The sequence below is a fragment of the Muntiacus reevesi genome, chromosome 9 (assembly GCF_963930625.1).
Source record: "Muntiacus reevesi chromosome 9, mMunRee1.1, whole genome shotgun sequence".
NCBI classification, from domain to species: Eukaryota; Metazoa; Chordata; class Mammalia; order Artiodactyla; family Cervidae; genus Muntiacus; species Muntiacus reevesi.
Window position 1 is genome coordinate 27143651 of NC_089257.1, and position 24585 is coordinate 27168235.

Below are 24585 nucleotides of genomic sequence, written 5' to 3' on the forward strand. Positions count from 1 at the left end.
AGAATTTTAATTCTCCCAAGATGGGAAAAAAAAATGCAGTATTTAATGATGGCTACTGGGTGACAACCTTTCTTCATGCAAATTTCCTTGTGACTCCCTAATGTAAACAGTTCAAGGGGCACAGAGTTTGACCTGAATAAGCTTGGACTTTCCCCAAGTGAACCAAACCTTGGCCTTGATCTTCACAGGTCCCTGGCCCCAGATACTGAAAGGATTGGGGGCAGGAAAGTCAGAAGCTCCACACCCAGACTGGCATAGAGGGGCCAGATTCCCTGGGCAAAGAGCTCCTTTGGCCATTGGACTCTTGTACCAAACAAATCTGGAAACATCGATCTGGTTTACGGGGTGTCCTAAATGCCCACTCTTCCTTAAACTCAGAGCCAGTGGCTGATTAATGAACAAACGTCGCCATTATCAAGGACGGAGGGCTAAAACTGGATTTATTTAAAGTGTTTTCTCTTTGGAGGTGCAGTAATTGCTCTCTGATCAGACAGGAAGTGCTATTGCTCGAAAGGAGCCAGTGTTATCAAGAGAAAACATATCAACGCCTGTCCTCTTGGGAAGGGAATTGTGAGTAATCAACAAGGCCCCTCTCCAGCTGGCCGTGGGGCCTTTGTTCAGATGGTGGACAGGTCAGGGAAAGTTTGAGCAGACAGTGCTTTGAAGGGGCGGGTCCTTTCTCTTCATACTTTCCTCTCCAGGGGACAGGATTTCCCCCAGGGAAAGGTGCTAATGGGGTAAATTGTTCTGAAGCCATCAGACAAATCTGATTACATCACTCTCCTACTTGAAACCCATCAAGGGCACCCCTGTCACCTTCCGGTTCAAGACCAGTTCCTTGATATGGCTTACGAGGCCCTTCATCACCTGGCTTTGGTGGTCCATTGCTTGCTCAGGCTTTATCATCACTCCCAATCAGTACTCTCTTTTCTACATTCCACAAAGTGTGGAAAGTACATTCACTATGCCAGGAGCACCATCTCTACACATTACGGCGTGTTGGGTCTAAGACATTACCTGTGAGTTCAGGAGACTGAATATACAGACATGAGAGGGAGCCCCAATAGAAGTCACAAAATGAATGAGACAGTCCCGATTGTGACAAAATTTCCCAAACCAGCCCCACCGTCTAGCAACTTTCTGGGTGTTCTTTTGTTTAACTTTTTATTTTGTATTGGAGTATAGCCGATTAACAATGTTGTAGTAGTTTCAGGTGGACAGCAAAGGGACTCAGTCATACGTAAACATGCATCCATTCTCCCTCAAACTCCCCTCCCATCCAGGCTGCCATATAACATTGAGCAGAGTTCCCTGTGCTATACAATAGGTCCTTGCTGGTTATTCATTTTAAATATAACAGCAAGTACATGTCCACCCCCAAACTCCCTAACTATCTCTTCCTCCCATTCTTTCCCCAGGCAAGTTTTCATTCTCTAAGCCTGTTTCTGTTTTTCTCTATGTTCTTATTCTAGTCTGTATGCTTCTTGAGAGCAGGAGAAATTTCTGATGCCTTTGTTCTTCTCACAAGAAGATAGGATGGAAGGCAGGAATGATGAAGCTGATAGTAGGTGTTTAGTAGGTGACACCACAAATAATCATTTACTGAGCACGTACTGTGCTCCAAGGAGCTTCCCAGGCGGCACAGTGGTAAAGAATCCACCTGCCAATGCAGGAGATGCAAGAGATGCGGGTTCAATCCCTGGATTGGGAAGATCCCCCTGGAGTAGGAAACCCACTCCAGTATTCTTGCCAGGAAAATTCCATGGACAGAGAAGTCTGGCAGGCTACAGTTCATGAGGTTGCAAAGAGTTGGATGTGACTGAGCAACTGAATGCATGTGCATGTGCAACCAAGTGCATTTGCACGCTTGCACACACACACACGCATATACACACTATGATCCGAGCTGCGTGTTAAAGACTTTGTGTGCCTTTTCTTATGAAGTCCTCACAATGACCCTAACAGGTAAGTTTTATCCCACCTTTATAGATAAGAATGTCAAGGTTTGTGGAGACGGTCGTTTGCCCAGGGTTATACATCCAGGAAACTCAACCCTAGGTTTTCCTAAGCCCAGACCCATCCAGAACTCAAAGGCATACAAATCCCTATATGTGGATGTGTGGACGTGTGCACGCAGGGTCTTCAGCTTGGGGAGGGGGGAGCCAGGAAAGACAGGACAGATGTAATCAGGGTAGGGCCTCTTTTGCTTGGCTTCACCTCAAACAAAGACGACAGCAGGGAAACTGAAGCCCCCACTTCCCTTCTCTGAAGACCAAAGCGCAGCCAAAAATAGGAATGGCAGGAAACATTTGATCCCAATGTGTTAAATGAGCACAAACATCCTGCCAGCTCTGCCATGGGGGCGTGCCCGAGACCAGCTGCTACACGCAGGCCGGTCAGGAGGCCAGCCCGCGGCCAGGGCCCGGCCAGACCCCTCATGTCGACGTGGCTCTGGGTCTGCTGGCCGAGCTCCAGGGTTCTGAGAACAACGGGCAGGAGAGCACCCAGGGTGCTTAGAGAGGATTATGGCCCAAAGAATGCACCTCGCAGAATCCAAGCTCGGGAGGCCCCAGCTGCTTGCTCTGAACGGCTTCTTGGACTGTCTACTCGGAGGCCACACTTCCCAGATGACAGAAAACAGCGCAGATGCTACGGCAGACCTCTTCCTGGGAGACAGCAAACTCCGCTGACAGTTGTCCCTGGCTTAAGGACTGCTTGATGGCCTCGCTGAACTTCCCTTAGATTTAGGGCCCATCTAAGACGCTGCCACTTACCCTTCCTCTTCTCTTCTTGCATTGTGGTCTGAGGACTCTCTCAGCCTTTCTCAGCTCCCCCTTCATTTTCTCTCACAGGAATTTCTCCTCTGAAGTCCTTGGATTATTGAACAACCCCTTCTTGCCATCTGCTTCTCAGAGGACCTGGGCTAACTCAGAGATCACTTAGTAATTGCTCCATTTCTTAGTTGAGAAAATTGAAGCTCAGAGAGGCAAAGGGATTTTTCTGAGGTCACACAGTAAACTCTCGCAGAGCAGGAAAGTGTTCTCCCAGCCCTCAGGTTGTATCTGTTGACTTTGCCTCGTGTGTGTTTGGAGTGGGAGGAAAGTGATGAGGTTTGTGTGAGAGTTTCTTCAAAAGAAGGCCCCTCACACACTCGTGACTCCTTCTAGTCCAGTCTCTAAAGCTTGAGCCCTTAAAACCACATTGCTTGCCTGACCTAATAAATACGAACATACTGTTCAACAGAGAGGGGTCATTTTTCCTTTTGTAAATGGGGCTGGTAAAGTACATAGATGTCCAGCAGCAAGTGTGTGTGTGTGTTTAGAGGGAGCAGATCAGAAGAAAACTGAAAGGGCTAGGGACCTTCCCAGCCAGAGAAAAGGGCACATCAGCATTTGCTCAGGGCCCTCTTTCTACTGGGGCCTAAGCTGACTTGTCAGTTAAGATGCTTCCGGCTAATTTCTTCCACACCTGCCCGGGAGCTGGGGCTGCTTCATGGCCTCCATCAGGCTAATTGCCACTGTCTCCCCAGTGACATTGAGCTCAGTTCCTGATAAGGTGCTTCCTTAATAGTCTCCCATTTCCCTCCTGACACCAGAAAATGGGCCTGACTTGGCGGCCCTGCGCTGAGTGAGGCAGAGCTGTCACACCCAGCCCCCCAGCCCGAAACATTAGTGGACCCAGAATCAATAGTGTTCAGGCAACCCTGGTTTCCCTGAAAGCGTTCATTTGGCACGTTTGCTGTTTGTCAGGCAGTTCCTTTCTCTAATGTCCCACGGTCCACGGCCCTGGTGCCCAAGTCCCTCCTCCTTTTACAGAAAGCTGAGCAGAGTGTGCAAGCTCCAGACATTATCAGCTTGCTCTCTTCAGAACAAAAGAATTCCAATTTTCATGGTAATTGGTGAACCACTGTCTTGGTTACAGTTCTTTGGTTGCAAGCAGCAGAAATCAACAGCAGTGACTCTAAGCAGAGTAGGGCCTAATGGGAAGTCACTTCAGAACTCATCAGTGAGGTAGATAGCACAAGTCAAGCTTCTTAAGATTCAAGTTCAAGGGAGAGAATGGCAGTTTGGTATAATATGGGTCACTTACCTACCCTTTCACCAAAGGTGGGTGTGGAGACTAGATGGTCTGAATTCAACAAAGGTGAGTGATGATACCAGAAGAGAAGAGAATGGATGTGGGTCCAGCAACACAATGGAAGTCCACTAGGTGGACAGACATCTAGGGATACAGGACCAAAGGGGAGTCTAATGACCTAGTGTGTGGTAATTCAGACTCCCTTGGGCCTTCAGGTCTCTCTACTAGGCCTAAGAAAATTGCCTGGCACTGAACATGTATTCAGTAAATGACAACTAGAATCATTCAGTGCTTAAATTTTTGCCTTTAAAGCATAATTTTAAACATTAGGCAAAGTTGAAGCACCTGGTAAAATGCTGGAGGCATGCCCTAATTATCATCTTGAATTACACGAAGACTCTTAAGTATTTTGACCAATTCTTTTTTTAAAGATTCTTGCTAAGTTTAACAGGTAATGGAAACAGAGATTCCTCTTGTGGTCTAGAGGCTAAGATTCCATGCTCACGATGCAGGGGGCCCAGGTTTGATCCCTGGTCAGGGAACTAGATCCCACAAGCCACAACTAAGACCCAGTACAGCCAAATAAATGAATATTTTATTTTTTTTCATTTATTTTTATTAGTTGGAGGCTAATTACTTTAATACTGTAGTGGGTTTTGTCATACATTGACATGAATCAGCCATGAGTTACATGTATTCCCCATCCCGATCCCCCCTCCCACTTTATTCTAAAGAATAAGTCATGGAAACAGGGCTTCCCTGGTGGTTCAGTGGTAAAGAATCTACCTGTTAACTAGACTTATGCAAGAGATGTGGGTTTGATTCCTGGGTCAGGAAGATCCCCTGGAGAAGGAAATGGAAACCCACTCCAGTATTCTTGCCTGGAGAATCCCATGGATGGAGGAGCCTGACAGGCTGCAGTCCATGGGGTCACAGAGTTGGACACAACTTAGGGACTGAACACAGTGAAAACAGTCTGAGATTTTTGAAGACTTGGGTGAACCATAAAAAAAACTTCAGTCTCTGGAAAGGGCTGCAGAAGAGAGTGGAGGCCCTTGCTTCTGAACATATTATTAAACAGAATAGAACTTCATCCATGTGGGATACCTTACCAGCACCATCAGACAGAATTTGCACTGTAACTGCTTATTTGCTTGCGTGGATCCCCTTCTAGCATATGGCATATACTCAAAAAATATTTGTTGATTGAATGAATGAATGACAGGGGGACTGATGACCCTTCAGGATCACTGGTTGGTTAACTGCAAAGTGTTACAGCCACTGTACCACATCAGCTTGTGGAAACAGAATCAAGTCTCCTGGAGCTATTCTGGAGGCTGCAGAGTTGATGTCTTAAAGTATTCTTATCTGAAACCTTGTGATGCTTATTGAATGGAGGGGAGAGAGCGCATGGAAGGGCTAGCAGGGAAATCTGTGATTCAGAGGTGAGTCTGGAAGGGCAGGAAATGGAACACAGAGGGGTGGGGGAGGGAGTTTAACAGGAAATTCCTGTGGGGACCCAGGGGTGGGTTCATGGTCAGGAGCTTCGTTTAGTTCTGACCTGGACACTGTTGACCAGAGGTCCCCTCCTGACCCAAAAGCCCATGAGCAAGAGGCTGTACATTCTCCCCCAAAATAAATGTTCGGTGGTGATACAGGACATGTCAGAGGCAATTCTTGACTGAAGGCCAGGTGCAGGTGGAGGGAATATATGCTACAGGGGTTCAGATGTGTAGGAGACCATCATGCCAAAGGTGGTCAAAGGAGCTTTGTGGGTAAGAAGTGGGGTTCAGGCTGGTCTCATATGATTGGAGAGATTTGGATACACGGATAAAAAGGAGCACAGGCAGGGACAGAGCCTGAAAAAATTAGAAAAGCACAGAGTGTGCTTCTGAGGCAAGAAGGTCCTGGCCAGCTCAGGAAAATGATGAGTCAGAGAAACGGTGACACAGGGAGCCCGGGTCAAGCCAAGGAGAGCGCTTTTTTTTTCTCATTTTTAAAAAAATTTTAATTTAATTTAATTTTTATTTTTACAAAGGAGAAATTTTAATATCAAATTAAATTTTTTTTTTTTGGTTCATAGATGTATATTTTATAACTGCTATCTACATATGAACGAATGGATATGAAAATGAACAGAACATAAACAGGAGGGAAGGCGCCAACTCTACTGCCCTTGAAGCCCCCTGGTCCAATCCAGTGATGACAAGAGGCTTTAGAATGGCAGCCTTTCAGGTGTATGGTGCTCACCTCCACACCTCGGGCTCGGGAAGCTGCCATCCTCCTCCCTGATCAAAGTTCTGGCTTCACACGATCTTGACAACTCACTAAGGTTTTCAGTTGATGGAAGGAGTATTGAATAAGTGAAACAGCCTGGATTCTACACATAGTTTCCACTTCCCCAAATGTTTCTGTGTCCTCAAGTACTTTTTTTTTTAAAGCTTTTAATTTTATATTGCAGTAGAGCCAATTAACAAACAACGTTGTGATCGTTTCAAGAGAACAGCAAAGGGACTCAGCCATACATACACACGCATCCATTCTCCCCCAAACTCCCCTCCCATCCAGGCTGCCACATAACATTGAGCAGAGTTCCCTGTGCTATACCTAGGACCTTGTTGGTTATCCATTTTAAATATAGCAGAATGTACATGTCCATCCCAAACTCCCTAACTATCTGTTCCCCTCATCCATTCTCTAAGCCTGTGAGTCTGTTTTTCTGTTTTGTAAATAAGTTCATTTGTATCACTTCTTTTTAGATTCTGCATATAAGAGATGTCATATGATATTTCTCCTTATCTGTCTGGCTTACTTCACTAAGCATGACAACCTCTAGGCCCATCCATGTTGCTACAAAAGGCATTATTCAATTCTTCTTAATGGCTTAGTAATATCCCATTGTATATATATACACCACATCTTATTTATCCATTCATCTGCAAGATCCTGGATTTTTTTTCTTTTTGTTTAAACATTAACAATTTATTACAGAAATTTCAAACACGAGAAAGTTGAGAGAATAGTATAATGAATTCCTATGAACCTCTATTCAGATTCAATAGCTATCAATTTATGATCAGTCTTTTTCATCTCCGTTTGTTCTGTTCCCTTGCTTGGTTCTTCTAAAGCAAACTCAGATGTCATATAATTTCAAGTGTGTGTTAATCGCTCAGTCGTGTCTGACTCTTTGCCACCCCATGGACTGTATGGACTGTAGCCTGCCAGGCTCCTCTATCCACGGAATTCTCTAGGCAAGAATACTGGAGTGGGTTGCCATTTCCTTCTCCAGGGCTCAAATACTTTGAAGCTCATAAAGAAGAGCATCTGGGTCTCCTCTGCTTCTGCAGCCCTTAACCCCCCTACCATTCACTTCACAGTGAGAGCTCAAGCGGAAGTCCAGGACTTAATTACTATAAGACAGGCCCTTGGAGAAGGCCAGTGGAGGAGGTGGTTAGGCGAAGATATAAACTGCACGGGGGTTCTGGAACCATGCCTACAGTGGAGTGCGGTTCTCCAGTGATTTTCTCTCTCCTGTCAGCCAGTAGAGCAGTTCAGTCAAGTAGGTTAACCTAGTAAGTTAAGTAGGATTGGCTATTTCCCTTGGGTGAAATTTTAGGGATGCTGAGAAAGCTCCCTGCCTCCAAACTGTCTACCAGATCCCTTAATTCAGCTGGATGCTGCCTAAAATTTCATAATCAAAACTTTACCTCTCAGCTAGAAGCTGTGATCGATGACTTCTAAAGCAGTTATCAGTCCATGATATCTTACCGTGAAGGAAGGATGTGAAAGCATGTTTTGACAGGGAGGTTGGAGAAGAGGAAGATGGAACCTGAGTCCTTGAGATGGAAGATCCTCAGAGACCTAGAAAGTGCTGGAGAGAGGGCAGGAAGGAGCTGGCATGGTGACTGACTTTGCAATTTTGCTGAGTTCTAGCAACTAATCCTGACACCAGCCAGACTGTCCAGTTATTAACAAAAACGTTTCATACACTCAATCTGATTATGGCATCAGCCAGATGATTTAAACGACTGCATTAGGCAGCTAAATCCACAGTCGTTGGCTGCTCTGACACATAGGGGAGCTTGGCTAATCTTAACATTAGCAGGTTGCAGCCCGCCATCCACAGCTGCCCGCTCACGGGGTGAGTGATGCTGTTCTCAAGATCCCAAGGAGGCCCAGGGAGTTCAGGAGGATGGAAGTACTCATTCTTATTATAAAATCCCCTGAGAATAGCAGGCTGTTCAAAGGATCAGTGTGGGGGCCATTTTTCTTCTGAGGAACTTGCCTCCCAGTCTCACGCTGCATATTTCCTGGTCATAATAGTTTGGAGAAAAATATTGCTAAATGGCTGCATAAACAATTTTAATTGGCCTGGGCTCCCAAAATGTGCTATTTTTGTTCTGCTGCCAAGCTTGCTTTTTTACTAGCTAATTATGCCCAGCATTTAACTTTCAGCAAAAAACAGGAAATAGGGCATTCATTACTCGAGTGACAACTTTTCAACAAGCCCACATTTCAACATCCATTGTGTAATTTCCTCTCCCTAGCTTACAGTTAGTTGTTCCATCAGGCCTTCGGAAACAAACAGCTCCTTCAGCGGGGGCTGGAAGGGGCTTTGTTAAGTTTAAATGCTTGCCTATCTCCAAAGCCGGCAATGCCTGCCTATCCCTGCCCAGGGGGTGGGTCACTCCCATCTCATTTAGGCTCCTTGCAGACTTTCCTCATTGTGGTTTTTTCTGGTCTAAGTTTGCTGCTAGATTGGGCTGTCCTATCAGGGGCTGGGCTGTGCCTTTATGAATCATCCCAGTGTTCCTGGGTGTTCTGGCCACACTCAGATGGATGCCATGTTGTCCCCTGGGGAATCACAAAAGATAGCCAACCTCAGTTTGCTAGGCAGTAACTCCTAGAAAGTGCTATAAAGCCATGTCTTCTTGTGTGTGTGTATGTATGTGTGTGTGTTCAGTCACAAAGTACTGTCCATGGGATTTCCCCAGCAAGAACACTGGAGTGGGTTGCCATTTCCTTCTCTAGGGAGTCTTCCCAACCGAGGATTCAAACCCACATCTCCTGCCTGAGTCTCCTGCATTGGCAGGCAGATTCTTTACCACTTGAACCACCTGGGAAGGGCCATTTTAAATGTCTTTTATTTTAAAAAATTTATCACAAAGTATATCACATATGCATAGAAAGTGTGTTCAAATTGTTAAATATACAGGTCAGTGAGTTAGCATAAAGTAAATACCATGTGAATAGATTACTACCAGTACCCCAGAAGCCCCCTTCACACTCTCTCCCAATAATTCCTCCCTAGGTCCTCCCCAAAGGTAACCACCATCCTGACTTCTCATATGCTAGTTTTAGGTATTCAAACTTTACAGAAATGGAATTATGTGTGTGTGTGTATATGAATGGGGCCATGTGTGTATGCATTTGTATCTGGTTTCTTTTGTGCTACTACGTTCTGTTGTTTTAGCTGTGCCACACTCATTTTCATTACTGTAGCGTGTTCCACTGTATGAATACATCACAAGTTGTCATTCTCCTGTTAGTGGGCAGATGCTGTGTCTGATCTGTGACTGTTGTGGAAAATGCTGCTTGGAACATTCCTATGCGTGTCCTTTAGGTGTATGTGCATACATTTCTTTTTTTTTTTTTGCACACATTTCTGTTGAGCGCCAACTAGGAGGGCACTACTCGGTCACACACACAGTGTGCCTGTGTGATTGTTGTGACCGCACGCAAATTGTTATCAAAGTAGTGTGTGTGAGTTGCCACTGCACTACTTCCCTATCAACTGGTGGAACTGTCTAATATGAGCACTGATTCTTCATGTTCTTTTTTTTCATTTTTCATTTTCATATTCTTTTTCCTCCATTCTTTTTTCTTTTAGGTATCTGCCCTCTGTTTTTACCAAAACTCAGGGTCTTCTTGAGGATGAGCTGAGTGGAGTGAAAGTGACGTTGGAGTCAGGTGGATCCAGGCGCTTTATCTCCTGCTTTGTCTCCTTATTACTGTGACTAACTGAGCACTTATTAAATGGCAAGCACTGTGTTAGGCACTTTGTAATAGGTGTTACCATTTAAAACTTTATAACATGGATGCTATTATTGTCCTCATTTTCCAGGTGAAGAAACAGACTCAGAAATGTTAATAACCTTGCCAAAGGTCACATAATACGCTGTAGAGTACGAATTAGAATCCAGCTTTCTGTCCCACAGTCCCAATTCTTCACCATTGTGCCGTTAGTTCTCACCTGTTTATTTTGGCATCCTGGTCTACTGCAATCCTTTCCTAGACACGTTGCTAAATTTTACATGTAAAATATATTTTGCTGCTCCGTACCAACGCCTGTCCCTAAGGCTCCCAGTCTCTGGTATCTTCAGATTGATACAGGCATTCCACGGTACCCTCTCTGTATATACCAGCTAAACCAATGCTCCATACTCTTGGCCTCTTTATTATTCCTTTCTATGTGTCTCTTTCAGTTACATACTGTCATGTAACAAACTAACCCAAACTTAATGGTATAAAACCGTCACCATATTTTTTTTTCCTGTTCGTGTGTTCTGCAGGTTAGGAATTTACAGAAGGTATGTTGGGACAGCTTACCACTGCTCCTCCATGTATGAGCTTCAGCTGGGAAGATTGGAATGGCTGGGGTTGGAGTCATCTGGAAGCTTCTTGATTTACATATACCTATTGCCTAGGCTGGCTTTGGCTCAGCTGGAACTGTGGACACCAACATGTAACCTCTCCACAGTATGATGGTTTCATGGTAGAGAGAACTTTTTTCTTTTTTTTTGATTCTGCTGAGTCTGTGTCACGATATGAGAGAGCTCCTCTTGTTGTGGAGCAAGGGCTCTAGAGCGCATGTAGTTGCAATACATGGGCTTTCTCTAATTGCCGTGTTTGGGCTTGGTTGTCCTGCAGCATGTGTGATCTCAGTTCCCAGACCAAGGATCAATCTTACATCCCCTGCATTGGAAGGTGAATTCTTAGCCAGGGGACCACTAGGGAAGTCCTGGAAGACTTTCAATAGAGTAGCACAATGCTCCAAGAATGTTGATGAATTATCCTTGGAACTCAAACATATCTTCACATCTCTCATACTCTATTGGCTAAGACAGTCACAAACCTTCTCAGATTCAAGGGGAGGGGACATAGACCTCGTTGCTTGATGGGAATAATCGTCCTGTACAAAGAATTTGCAGTCATGTTCTAAAACCATTCAGTTCAGTTCATTTCAGTCACTCAGTCTTGTCCAACTCTTTGTGACCCCGTGGATTGCAGCACACCAGGCTTCCCTGTCCATCACCAACTCCCAGAGCTTACTCAAACTCATGTCCATCGAGTCAGGGATGCAATCCAACCATCTCATCCTCTGTCGTCCCCTTCTCCTCCTGCCTTCAATCTTTCCTAGCATCAGGGTCTTTTCCAATGAGTCAGTTCTTTGCATCAGGTGGCCAAAGTATTGGAGTTTCAGCTTCAGCATCAGTCCTTCCAAAGAACACTCAGGACCGATCTCCTTTAGGATGGACTGGTTGGATCGCCTTGCAGTCCAAGATTCTCTCAAGAGTCTTCTCCAACACCACAGTTCAAAAGCATCAATTCTTCAGTGCTCAGCTTTCTTTATAGCCCAACTCTCACATCCATACATGACTACTAGACAAACCATAGCTTTGACTAGATGGACCTTTGTTGGCAAAGTAATGTCTATGCTTTTTAATATGCTGTCTAAGTTGACCATAGCTTTCCTTCCAAGGAGCTACTGTGTGTACTGTGTTAGTCGCTCAGTCGTGTCCAACTCTTTGCGACCACATGGACTGTAGTCCACCAGGCTTCTCTGTCCATGGAATTCTCCAGGCAAGAATACTGGAGTGGATGCCATTCCCTTCTCCAGAGGAACTTCCTAATCCAGGGATCGAACCCTGGTCTCCTGCCTCGCAGGCAGATTCTTCACCCTTTGAACTACAGGGAAATCCTGGAGCAAGTGCCTTTCAGTTTCATGGTTGCAGTCACCATCTGCAGCGATTTTGGAGCCCCCCAAAATAAAGTCAGCCCCTGTTTCCATTGTTTCCACACCTATTTGCCATAAAGTGATGGGACCGGATGACATGATCTTAGTTTTCTGAATGTTGAGCTTTAAGCCAACTTTTTCACTCTCCTCTTTCACTTCCATCAAGAGGCTCTTTAGTTCTTTGATTTCTGCCTTAAGGGTGGTGTCATCTGCATATCTGAGGTGATTGATATTTCTCCTGGCAATCTTGATTCCAGCTTGTGCTTCATCCAGCCTGGCATTTTGCATAATGTATTCTGCATATAAGTTAAATATGCAGGATGACAATATACAGCCTTGATGTACTCCTTTCCCAATTTGGAACCAGTCTGTTCCATGTCCAGTTCTGACTGTTGCTTCTTGACCTGCATACAGATTTCTCAGGAGGCAGATTTCTCAGGAGGCAGGTGGTCTGGTATGTCCACCTCTTTTAAGAATTTTCCACAATTTGTTGTGATCCACACAGTCAAAAGCTTTGGTGTAGTCAATAAAGCAGAAATAGATGTTTTTCTGGAACTCTGTTGCTTTTTCCATGATCCAGTGAATGTTGACAATTTGATCTCTGGTTCCTCTGCCTTTTCTAAATCCAGCTCGAACATCTGGAAGTTCACACTTCACTTACTGTTGAAGCCTGGCTTGGAGAATTTTGAGCATTTCTTTACTAGCATGTGAGACGAGTGCAATTGTGTGGTAGTTTGAACATTCTTTGGCATTGCCTTTCTTTGGGATTGGAATGAAAACTGCCCTTTTCCAGTCCTGTGGCCACTGCTGAGTTTTCCAAATTTGCTGGCATATTGAGTGCAGCACTTTCACAGCATCATCTTTTACAATTTGAAATAGCTCAACTGGAATTCCATCATCTCCACTAGCTTTGTTCATAGTGATGCTTCCTAAGGTCTAGTTGACTTTGCCGCATTCCAGGATGTCTGACTCTAGGTAAGTGATCACACCATCGTGGTTATCTGGGTCATGACGATCTTTTTTTATAGTTTTCTGTGTATTCTTGTCACCTCTTCTTAATATTTTCTGCTTCTGTTAGGTTCATACCATTTCTGTCCTTTACTGGGCCCATCTTTGCATGAAATATTCCCTTGGTATCTCTAATTTTCTTGAAGAGATCTCTAGTCTTTCCCATTCTATTGTTTTCCTCTATTTCTTTGCATTGATCACTGAGGAAGGCTTTCTTATCTCTCATTGCTATTCTTTGGAACTCGGCATTCAAATGGGTATATCTTTCCTTTTCTCCTTTGCCTTTAGCTTTTCTTCTTTTCTCAGCTATTTGTAAGGTCTCCTCAGACAACCATTTTACCTTTTTGCATTTCTTTTTCTTGGGGATGGTCTTGATCACTGCCTCCTGTACAATGTCATGAACCTCCGTCCATAGTTCTTCAGGCACTCTATCAGATCTAAACCCTTGAATCTATTTGTCACTTCTACTCTATAATTGTAAAGGATTTGATTTAGGTCATACCTGAATGGTATGGTGGTTTTCCCTACTTCCTTCAATATAAGTCTGAATTTGGCAATAAGGAGTTCATGATCTGAGCTACAGTCAGCTCCTGGTCTTGTTTTTGTTGACTATGTAGAGCTTCTCCATCTTTGGCTGCAAAGGATATAATCAATCTGATTTCAGTATTGACCATCTGGTGACGTCCATGTGTAGAGTCCATTATACCTTAAATTTGTAAAACCATCATGCCTTAAATTTCTTTGTCTATTGTGCCAGTTATGAAGATCCTTTATTTTATGTAAGAATCTTTAGGTTGCAAGGAACAAAAAGTTACCAAGCTAGCTTAGAATAAAGACATTAGTTAATTAATTATAAGGATGCAATGTTATCTCCCAGAACACTCCAAAGACATCACCATTGTCCTGTTGTATGCTCACGGCCTGTGGATGCTAGTGGGTTAATGAGGCAAATATCCCCACTGACCTCTCTCCGCAGCTGGGCAGTGATGCCTTATCCCTGAAGGCCCTTAGGGAGCGCCAGTGGAGGGAAAGCAGAGCACTGTGGCAGTTTTATCCCACATAATAAATAGGAGGCCCAAGTGTGGAGATAGTTGTGTCTTCCCTGGTGGGAGCTAGAACACTGAGGATGTAGGGCAGCTGCTAGGAGCAGTCTCTCCCGTCCCTAAACACATGAGTATCTAGTCTCAAGGGTCTTCATAGATCTTTCTCCTCTCCATCCGTCAGGCTGACTCTGCTAGCCCCAGCCCAGCAGATGCGGTAATTCATCCATTCCACAGATATGTGTTGATTCTCTTCGTTGTGCCTGGCACTGTGACAGTGAACGCGACATTCAGGAGCCTGAATAAGATGACAAATGCTTTGACTTGGGACCCAGGAGCCCTGATTCTGCCACTTAATCACTAAGTGACTTTGGACATATACTCAGTCTTCACTGGGGCTCAGTTGATGGGGCTCAGCCTCCATCAATCCATTCAGGGCCTTGACCTTGAAGATTGCTAAAACCCCTACAGAACTCCCAGAAGAAAGACAATTCTGGCGCACCAGGCTCTCCTAAAATTTCAGTCCTCAACCTCGAGTTTTTATTTTCTGTCTTTTGCCTTTACTGCAGGCTGGCTTACTCTTGCTGTAATTTATTTAACTGAGCCGTGCCGAGCAGTTTGGAACTGAGTTTGCATGAATCACTGTCCATAAAATCAAGTTAAGTGGATTTCATTCCACACAGTGCACCTGTGTATATACTCGGGGAGAAGAAGCTGGATTTTCTTGGCTCTTGCAGACCACTGTTGGAATTGCTTCTTTACAGATATAGCATTCATCCTGTATTTATAGTCCATTGTTATAACAGCCTCCTTCAGAGACCTGAAAGTAAAGTGTTGGATGCAATTTTTCCTTCAGATCATTTTATATAGCTGTCCTGTTTCTCTATCTAGCTGGAAATACTGACATTGATTTCCTCTATTTTATCAGAGTTGGCAAATATCAGATTCAACTTCATTCAGTCATTCAACAACTATTTATTGAGTGCTATGTGAAGTCATACTGAGCTAGGTATAGGGGTGGGGGTCAAGGGGAGTGTCCTGCTGCTCAAAGACCCTACAAACTATGAAGTTTTAAGTAACAACAATGCAAGAGAATGTTTCCAGGCAGAAAATGGGAAATTTGCTGTGTTGTGTGGAAGCAGAGACCATCGAAGGTGAGTGATCTGGGGAGGATTATGGAGAGTTTGGGGAGGATATTGAGCTTGGGAGGGGGATTTCTGTTTGGACCACTGCCCACATTTCCTTCCTCCCCAGCTCCATCCAGCAAAACCTGCACCAAAATCATTTCAGTTTACCATTTTGTAAGAGGATATGATTAAAAAAGAAAAAGGTTTTGAGTGGAGATGAGCATTTTTATAGGAAAAAATAATGCCCAAAGGGTCTGCTCTGGTGCTTGTGAAAATACTTTTTTGGAGCCAGTATGAAGGATTATAAAGGGATTTATTTCATTTTGTAACACAGCCAAAAGCACCGGCAGACTGTGACTAAAATGGCGGTGTGAGGGACTGGCTATTTGGATCTTTGTTCTTATATTCTACCTTGATAGAAAACATGCAATTTTTACTCTGCCACAGAATAAACATTTTACAATTTTCTCAGTCGATTTCAGGTGATTTTGGAAATTCTATGACCTTGACCCCTGGGACTCTGGGAGATTTATTGGGATGTTGGGGAAGAGCACGGTGGGGCCTCCCACCTCCACTGACACTATGCTTACGGCCATCTGGTCTTTTTGAGAAAATGGGGTCACTTCAGGGCACTCAAAGCCAGTGCTCTGGGACAACCCAGAGGGATGGGGTGGGGAGGGAGGTGGGAGGGGGGTTCAGGATGGGGGGACACGTGTACCTGTGGGTGATTCTTGTCGATGTATGGCAAAAACCACCACAATATTGTAATTAGCCTCCAATTTAAATTAATTAATTAATTTTTTAAAAATGAAAAAAGAAGTGAGGGGGGAGAAAAAAAGACTTTAAGCTTTGGATGCACCTGTATTTGTACCCAGGCTGCAAGCAAAATTTGCTTTGCTTACTGGCTTCTGTATGTTGTGCTTTCTTAAGCTGAGACACACCCACATTTCCAGGCAACCGTTTAGGAATTCTGTATTTCCACAAGGTGCTTAAGCCTGAGTAGTCTCTGCCCTGGACAGAGACCCTGAACTGCACCACTTCTGCCCTGAAGGAGTAACACAATGGTCTACAGAGCCATGCTGTCCCAGGGAAATACAATGTGAGTCATGCATGTGATTTTCTTTTATAAGGAAGAATTTACTATTTAAAAAAATGTTTTTATTTATTTATTTGCTGTGCTGGGTCTTAGTTGTGGGGTCTTCAGTCTTCATTGTGGCATATGAGATCTTTAGTTGTGGCATGTGGGAGCTAGTTCCCCGACCAGGGATCAAACCAGGGCCCCCTGCATTGGAAGCACAGAGTTCTTAGCCATTGGGCCACCAAGGAAGTCCCCATGTATGTAATTTAAAATTTTCTAGTAGCTATATAAAAAACTAAAATGAAATAGGTGAGTTTAATTATATTTCTTTGACCCAATACATCTAAAATACTAAGATTTCAACATATAGTCAATAGGAAAATGATTGAGATATTTTCATTCTTTTTTATTCATACTCAATTTTCAAAGCCTCGTGTGTATTTTACGCTTCAGCACATCTCAATTCAGACCAGTCGCATTTCAAGTGTTCAACAGCTACACGGCTAGTGGCTATCATATTGGACAGCACTGGTCTAGAGTTCTTCCACAGACTCCTTGAAGCCCTGGAGGGTCTTTTCTTTTAACCTTTGTAGGCAATAAAGAGCCCAACTTTTTCTTTTTGCCCACACTAAGAATAGCTCACTAGTTAGCCCCTCAGCTGTATAATTGTCTTTGTTGCTCTCCGAGATGGAGTCTGGTACATTTCAGGGGCCTTCCATTAGGGTACCCATCACCCATCACCCCTATGTATGCTACATTCATACCTTGTCTGTGTTTCATGCTCTGGCACTTTCTATACTTTCTTTATCCTTTCAAAACTTACCTTTCCTGGGTTCCTTTTCCTTCAGAATCCTACGAAGGGTTTAGGGGATGATCGTAATAAGAGCAAACAGTCAAAATAGACTGTGGGACTCTTTCTCGGTACTTGCACACACAAACCCACTTCAAAATTCCAATTCTCCTGCAGATGGTGAGTGGCAGTGGGCCTGCATGGCAGAGCACTGGAACTGGAAAAAATTCAGAGAGCTTCTAGTATGGTGTTTTGTTTTTGAGTTGAGGTAAAATTCGTATAATATAAAATTAATCTTTTAAAGTATACAGTTCAGGGCATTCAGTATGTTCACAGTGTTGTGTAACCATCACCTCTATCCAGGTCTAAAACATTTCCATCACTTCAAAGGAAAGAGCAAAATTGAGCAGAAAATCCACAGTTCCCATTTACCCTGTTCCCACACATGCGCAACCTTCCCCACTATGAATATCCCACACTACAGGGGACCACTTGTTACAGTTAGTAAAGCTACATTGATAGCATTATCACTAAAGTCCAGAGTTCGTATTAGGGTTCGCTCTTCATGTTGTACATGCTATGGAATTTGACGCATGTACAATGACGTGTATCCACCACCATAGTATCATACAGAATAGTTTTAGTGCCCTAAAACTCCTCTGTGTTCCCCCTCATTGTGGTTTAGATTTGCATTTCCCTAATGACGAATGACGCTCAGCACAAGTCTAGTGGTTTTTAAGCAGTGCCTCCATAAGACCCCTGAAGGGCCGCCGTGGTGAGGAAGAGAAGGCCAAGCACATAGCCACGGTACTCAAGGCCCCCATGCCTTCTGCTGCCACAGTCATCCCCTCTGTGTCTATTTGACATTGACTTTGCATTGAATATTTCATTGAGCAAAGGGCTCTAAAGCTAATGTAAATTTAACAATTGTTTACCTGGTCCTACATTTTCCACGTCTTCATTTTGCATATGATGAAACGGAAATCACAAGAAGCAAAAGATATTTAGCTAGTGTCTTGAAGTTGGTAACTTCCAAGACCAGTAGTAGAGCTCTCTTTTTCTGACTCCTGGGCCCATTGGCTTTCTTTCTTTTTCTTTTTTTTTAAACATTTATTTGTCTGCATCAGATCTTAGTTGTGGCACATGGGTTCTCTAGCCGTGATGTGAGAACTTCAATAGCTGTGGCACCTGGGCTCCAGGGGGTGCGGGCTTCCGTAGGGTGGCACACGGGCTCTGTTGTTGTGGCATGTGGGCTCCGGAGCCCTGCGGGCTCACTAGTTATGGTGTGGGCTTAGTTGCCCCAAGGCATGTGGGATCTTGGTTCCCCGACCAGGTTTTGAATCCATGTCCCCTGCATTGCAAGGTGGATTCTTAACCACTGGACCATCAGGGAAGTCCCCAGTCTTATGACTATACCACCTGCCATTAATAACAAGAATAATAATGATAATCACCAATAGGAAATACCTACCACGTGAGAGGCACTCTGGTAAGCACTGTTGTGTCTCTTAATAACACTATGAGGTTCATGCCAACATGAGGTATAATAAGTGTTCACCATGGGTAGTAAAATCCCTCTCCAACCTCATACCTGCCCCTCTTCCCCTCCATAGCTCTGCTCCAGCCATGCGACATTCCTATTGCTCCGTGTGAAGGCAAGTATGTTCTGACCTCAAGGCCTCCTCCACCCTGCTCTTTTGTCCTCCTTCACGATAAACTCTTACATTATAGATGGTTTTTGTAGATCTTTCAATGACAGGTCATTGGTTTTTCTCAAAAGCTCCTGTAGTAGGTATTGACGTGTATGTTAGTCACTCAGTCGTGGCCAACTCTCTGTGACCCCCATGGACTGCAGCTTGCCAGGCTCCTCTGTCCATGGGATTATCCAGACAAGAATACTGGAGTGGGTTGCCATTTCCTTCTCCAATGCGAATTTTAGTAGTAGTAGTTTAGTCGCTAAGTCGTGTCCAACTCTTGCGACACCACAGACTATAGCCTGTCAGGTTCTTCTGTCCATGGGATTTTCCAGGCAAGAATACTAGAGGGGGTTGCCATTTCCTTCTCCAAGTAGGCATTGATACCTCCTTTTAAAATTAAGGAAATTAAGTAAAATCAGTTGTTCAAGGTCATGCACGTCTCCACATTCATGTATGTTCATTATTTAAAAAATTTTTTTAAATCTCTATTTTGTGCCAGGCACTGTGGATAGGTATTATATGGAATAAAAAGGTAAAATAGAAAGAAATGCTCACTCTGAAGGAGCTTACAGATTAGTAGGAGAAGTGAAATGGAAACATGAACACAAGTTCAGAATCCAAACTGCTATACATAAGAATGCCCACTTGAAAAGATTTTGTTAGAGCTAGGTTCATCTGCATACCAAGCCAAATCCCATAATAACAGAGGCATAAATAAAACATTTATTGCTTTGTCACCTAAAGGAGGTCTGGAGGTTAACAGATCTCTGACTCTGGGATCATCAGAGACCCAGGCTCCTCCTATTCTGCTCTACCACTCTAGAATGAGGCTTCCATATTCATAATTCAAGGTGATGCTGGACTGCCAGTCAGTCCACTTGAGTCCAGGCAGTAGACAAGAGAAAATAAGGAGGGCTAAAACACAGCATTTCCCAGCTAGGTCAGCCTCCTCCAGGCAACCTTCCCAGAGGACCCATTTACCATTTCTGTTTCTCTCACTAACTAACACATGTTCTCTTGACCTCAGTTAATTGCTGGGGAAGCTGGGAAATGATATTTTTTAGTTTATCTTTTTTGTCACGCCAAAGTAAAATAGGGATACTATTCTAAAGAATAAGGGGAGAATGGGGCCTATCACAGCCTTTTATTGGAAAAGTGAAAGTCGCTCAGTCGTGTCTGCTTCTTTTTGACCCCACGGAATAGTCTGTGGAATTCTCCAGGCCAGAATATTGGAGTGGATTCCCTTCTCCAGGGGATCTTCCCAACCCAGGGATTGAACCTAGGTCTCCTGCATTGCAGGTGCATTCTTAACTGTCTGAGCCACCAGGGAAGCCCTTTTTAGCAGAAGCACCTTTTAATAGTAAAATTAATGTAAATATCTATAAATGGTGATTGGCTCAGCAAATTAACAGATTTATTAATATCATTTGTGCTTATATGTTACAGTGTTTTGAAGAATATTTAATGACATGGTAAAATGTTTATGATACTACATTGAGTGAGAAAAATTACTATTGTTCTAAGAAAACAATTAAGATACATAAAAGAGGGATAGCTAGTTGATGATATAAAAGAATTCTGGTACTGTACTTGTCTTTTAAAAGGGTCCTTATCATCTGGTGATATATTTATGGATGAAATAATATGATGTCTGGAATATGCTTCATAAGTGAAGGAGGATAAAAGGTTGGTGGGGGAATATAGATAAAACAAGAGTGGCCATATGCTGATAATTGTTGAAGCTGTGAATAGATAAATGGAGGTTTGTGATCCTATTCTTTTCTTTTATGCATGTTTGTAATTTTCCATAATAAACAAATTTAAGGATAAAGTATAAGTCATTTAACCTCTGTTTCATTTCTGAAATGGACTAATAATAGTAATTAGCTTGCAGGGTGGCATGGAGATTAAATGAAATGAGAGGGTATATAAAAATACTTGGACATGAGTAAAGGCAGTCAGAAATGCCAATTACTTTTGTAAGGATGGGGCTGGCATAAAGCCAAGTTAGAGACAAAAGCCAGGTTCTCCAAATCTTTATCCCGGGGGTCTTTCACACCCTCCCACCCCACTTTGACTTGATACTAACACTAGCTAATGAGAATTAAGTGTTAGGCAAGTTCTAAGCTGATCAGGGGCATTATTGATTCACAGCAACCCTAGAAGGCAGGTGCTACTAAAATTCCCATTTGACAGATGAAGAAACTGAGGCACTCCCTAAACTCCCCAGGGAGTAGCAAGAGGTGCTGGCACAGCTCAGCTCAGTTCACAGCCAAGGGTGAGGCCGATTCTATGATAAGGTCTCCCAGGCCTCCAGTACCACCCCTGTAGGTTCCCACCTTCCTGATCTATACATGAGGTCAATACGACCACTGCCACAGGCTGGGTCACAGTTAAGGTACTCCACCAACTGGCCATGCGGCCTTGGGCGAATGACTCCCTCCCAGTGCCTCAGAATCCCCTCTGTCCAAGGAAGCAGCTCAACACACTTGTTTCCAAGGGTTCTCTATTCCTGATGTTTTCAGAAGATAAATGTTAATAAGATAATAATGACAACAGATAGCCTTTGTTGAGTGCCAAGTATGAACCAGCTTAATTCCTGTAATGCTTACAACAGTCTTTATGAGGCAGGGTCTATTATTATCCCCCTTTTACAAATGAAAAGGTACATTCAGAAAAGGTAAAGCACTTGCTCAAGGTCACCAAGCTGGTAAGCAGCAAAACTGGGTGTTGAATCCAGGCCCCAGAGTTCAATAGGCAAGAGAAAGCAGCAGATAAAACGTCATGTCACTGTGGCTCTGTTAAGCAGGCCGCATCCAACTTAGAGCTGCCACACTAAATCCTGAGGTCCCAGATAAAGCCATGGGTCTGTGAAACTCAGGAAAGAAGACCCCAGTACTTCTCCCAAGGGATGAGGAAATGTTCTCAGCCTACATTGTGAAGATCAGAGGGAACAGGTTTCCAATGCCCCACTTAGGAGACACCTGACAGATGGTCGGATTGTGTGGGCTGGTTTGATCTTATGGGTTCATTATATTTGGGATAGTTTTGATAAGTTCATGCCCAGGGCACTCCAGTTGCCAATTATTTACTGTCACCCTGATAGAGAGAAGAATGTCTTGTTTGCAAATATTAATATTTAGTAGTTGGACAATCTTCTCAAAGGAGTTTGGGGGATATTCTTAGAAAATGATAGACAGCTCCCTGGCTTGGGTAGATAACTAAGCAATGTGCTTCGTGGCCCTTCAAAGTCCTGCAGAGGCCCCAGGATCTCATAAATACACATAAATACTGCTAGATCGGTTGCTCGTTTGGAGAAAGTGATAAGTCAAAACCACCAGAAGAGTTCTATAGTAGAAACATATTTTTGACAGTTCAGCTCTGCCATTCCCTTGTTTAGGTACTCTATCTTGGTTTTCCTTTGGGGAACTAGCTCTCCCTCCCCACCTACTGTTGGTGGGACTGTTCATCAGGGAGCTCCATCCTCCCAGGCCAAGGGAGGACCATGTGACTCACAGAGGCTGCTCAGATGCTCACTTGGAATATGAATCCTGAATCAAGACACAATGACAGAAAACAGCACAGGTGCACCCCAAAGAGTGCCTTCAAGAGAGCCACCCTGGTTTCAAATATTTTTGAGACCCAGCTATTTAGCCTTTTTCTTCAATAGTTGTATTTTCTGAAGTCATTCAGAGTCTGTTTCTGATGCTGTAACAAAATCAACAACAAAAAAAGCCAAACAAACCCGAAACCCCTTATTCACATAGGGGTCAATATCAAATGAATGTCAGGGCTTTTTACTTAAAAGCTTTTAATCCTGAAAGATAGACCCATCCTCCCTGGTTCAGCCTCCCCCATTCCCAGAACCCAGGTCCTTCCATTTCCTTCCAGAGCTTCCCAGGTCAGGGTAGAAAAGGGCTCCTGTCAATGTGCTAAGCTTTACCTTGAGGGATGAGTGAGGACACCCTTTAAATTACCTATAAAACCCTTTGATTCACTCAGCAGAGGTTGCCATGGGCAATTTGCTAAGCTTATTGATTATTTTCTGTTTAAATTAAAGTTTGATGTCCTGGAACAGGCTGTGCAGTGTATGGAGTTAATGGAAAAGGTTGAGATCCTGGGGAGAAACACTCGCTGGGGAAATGGAGGGTATTCAAGGGGAAAACAGAGAGTCTATGAAGAGGAGATTGTCAGTGCCAAGTTGCAGTAAATATGATGGCGATAAAAAAAGATAGAGAATGGAATTCTTTTATGAAGAAGGGTAGCTTACTGGACGTTTAAAGCCTCAGGGAGACAGTGGGAAAAATGTATCCACTCCACAAATATTTGTTGCATTTGTGCTTTTTATATGCCAGGCATTGTGCTGGGTATCAGGGAAAAATAGTGTGGAAGGTATGATCCTTGCCCTGTGCTTAAAATCAGTGCTTCTGAAAGTGTTCCTGGTGGGGCAACATCCCCACTGCCTGGGAATGTGTTAGGAGTGCAAATTCTCAAGTCCCACCTCAAACCTAAGGCTTCCCAGGTGGCGGTAGTAGTAAAGAACTTGCCTGCCAATGCAGGAGACATGAGAGGCCTGGGTTTGATCCCTGGGTGGGGAAGATCCCATGGAGAAGGGAATGGCAACCCACTGCAGTATTCTTGCCTGGAGAATCCCATGGAGAGAGGAGTCTGTCAGGCCTACAGTCCATAGGGTCGCACAGAGTCAGATACAACTGAAGCAAATTAGCACGCACCTCAAACCTGCTGAATCAGAAGCTACGGACGCGGGGCCCAGTCCCGTGCAGGTGGATCTGATGCATGCTAAGGCTTGAGAACCACTGCTCTAGACCCTTAGGGCTCTGAGGAGTGGAGCTCAGTTGGCATTGATTTTTTTTTTTTTGGCCAACATCTGTTGAGTATTTATCATTGCCAGGTTTTGTGCTAAGCATGACATATAGGTTTCATTTCACCCTCATGACAACCTTTTTTTAAAGGATGAAATGGAGATACACTGGAATTAAGTGGGACTGATAGAATTCAAATGCAAGAATTAATCACCCTACCCTACTGTCTCCCCAACACCAAACACAAGCTTTCTGATTCATCCTGTCCTGGTTAAAGCCAGTCTTCAGATAGACACAGAACCCTGGTTGTCTCCAGATGAACTATATGGCAGAGTTGGGTTTCTGATGCTTGGGAAGTAAAAGAGGAGTAAGAAGTATGAAATATGGGATGAACTGGGAGAGTAGCATTGACATATATAACACTACTATGTGTAAAATAGCTAATGGGAAGTTATCGTATAGAACAGGGAGCTTAGCAAGGTACCCTGTGATCACCTAGGGGTTTGGGATGGGGTGAGGGGAGGGAGGTTCATAAATGTACATGTATAGCTGATTCACTTTGCTATACATGAGGAACTAAAACAGCATTGTAAAGCAATTATACTCCAGTAAAAAAAATAAAGTGTTTAATGGACTTGGGAAGGTGGCAGAGGGCATAATGGACCCCAAGGAGAAGCTAGTCAACAGTCCCGTATGCGTGGTTCTGCCTCTCTTATGGGAAGGTAGAATCCACAATCACCATATATTGATTGAGTATAGGGAAATCTTGTCAATTCAGTCAAAATGAGACTTTATATTATGATACCTAAACCCAAGATCTTTAACTTTTCCACTGTTAGTGTGTATTGGTTGCCCCACTGCTGCTGTGACAAAGATAGTATTCATTTCATGCAACCGCTGAAGCAAATTACCACAAATTGAGTGGCTT

General features: G+C 43.8%; 1 protein-coding gene across 1 annotated transcript in view; it reads left to right on the top strand.

Annotated features, from left to right (window-relative positions):
* Window positions 1-603: 603 nt before the first annotated feature.
* The window catches only part of CD59 (CD59 molecule (CD59 blood group)), a 202376-nt gene continuing 178394 nt past the window's right edge, over window positions 604-24585 (top strand). Inside the window, exon 1 of the mRNA XM_065945529.1 lies at window positions 604-614. The gene's annotated coding sequence lies outside the window, so the exon portion shown is untranslated. The remainder of the gene's footprint in view (window positions 615-24585) is intronic.